The sequence below is a fragment of the Cebus imitator genome, unplaced genomic scaffold (genome assembly GCF_001604975.1).
Source record: "Cebus imitator isolate Cc_AM_T3 unplaced genomic scaffold, Cebus_imitator-1.0 Scaffold280, whole genome shotgun sequence".
Classification (NCBI taxonomy): Eukaryota; Metazoa; Chordata; class Mammalia; order Primates; family Cebidae; genus Cebus; species Cebus imitator.
The window spans coordinates 1,996,238-1,997,824 of record NW_016107595.1 but is presented as its reverse complement, the minus strand read 5'-3'; positions in this window follow the sequence as shown (position 1 = coordinate 1,997,824).

Below are 1,587 nucleotides of genomic sequence, written 5' to 3'. Positions count from 1 at the left end.
GGTGAAGGCCAGGGGCGGTGGCTCACACCTCTAAGCCCAGAACCACTTTGGGAGGCTGAGGCAGGCTGATCACTCGAGGCCGAGAGTTCCAGACTGGCCTGCCCAACATGGTGAAACCCTGTCCCTACTAAAAATACGAAAATTACCGGGCATGGTGGCGAGTGCCTGTAGTCTCAGCTACTTAGGAGGCTGAGGCAGGAGAATCACTTGAGTCCAGGAAGCGGAAGTTGCAGCAAGCCAAGATTGCGTCCTGGCACTCCAGCCTGGGCGACAGAGAGGGACGCTGCCTCAAAAATAATGACAATACTAATACTAAGGATAAAAGGGGGAAAAAGGTGGTGTTCATGGGTCACCATGAGACCTTAGCAAGCAGTTTTGTCCCTCTGAACCTCTGTTTTCCTGCCTGTAAAATGGGGATGTTTACACAGCCAGCCTGGTGGGGCTTTTGTGGCCTTGACTGTCATCCCAGCCCTGGTTCTTGGTCCTGAGTGGGCTCAGCCAGGTGACCCAAAGCTCTGCTCTCTGCTTCCCCACCCTGTCCAGCAGCCCAAGGCCAAGTCTTGTTCTTCTTGCTCTGCCATGTGGAAGAGGAGGCTCTACCTGGCCAGCAGCTCGGGAAATTCCAGGGCAGAGGAGGTGTCTGGTTCTGCAGCCTCACCGGTCGTCCCGCTTCCCCCCCGGACCTTGTGTCCTTTCCCCAGAGTGGGCAGGTATGATGCCATTTCTGCCTAACTTGCCGGGCGACCCAGGCCGTCCCCAGCTTCTCTTCAGCCTTATCAACTGTGAGCTGGCAACTTGTGAAAAGAGCTGGAGGTGGCATGAAGACAGCCTCTGGAGTCGTCACAGTGCCTCCCACCTGGGGCCTTTACACGTTCTGTGCTCTCTGCCTGGGATGCTCTGCCTCCTGCTTGTAGCTACAAACCTCTGCCTTCGGGACTCAGTCAGGGACCACCTCTACCAGGAAGTCCTCCTGGATGGACCCTACAATTCATTCATTTGAATTCATTCATTTGAATGAATGGGGACAGGGTCCTGGCAATGAGTGTTTCCCTTTGGTAGGTCTTGTCTAGATTGTATATACTTTTTTTTTTTTTTTTTTTTAAGATAAGGTTTTGGCCAGGTGTGATGGCTCACACCTGTAATCCCAGCACTTTGGGAGGCTGAGGCGGGTAGATCATTTGGGGTCAGAAGTTCAAGACCAGCCTGCCCAACATGAGGAAACCCCGTCTCCACTACAGATACAAAAATGAGCCAGGTGTGGTTGTGCGTGCCCATAATCCCAGTCACTTGGGAGGCTGAGGCAGGAGAATCGCTTGAACCCAGGAGGCGGAGGTTGCAGTGAGCCGAGATTGCACAAGTGCACAGTAGCCTGGGCAACAAAGAGTTGAGTCTGTCTCAAAAAAAAAGAGAGAGAGAGAAAGACAAGGTTTTGTTCTGTCATCCCAGGCTGGAATGCAGTGATGTGATCATGGCTCACTGCAGCCTTGACCTCCTGTGCTCAAGTGATTCTCCTGCCTCAGCCTCCCCAGTTTGGGACTACAGGCATGCACCATCATGCCTGGCTAGCTTTTTAATTTCTTTTTTTTT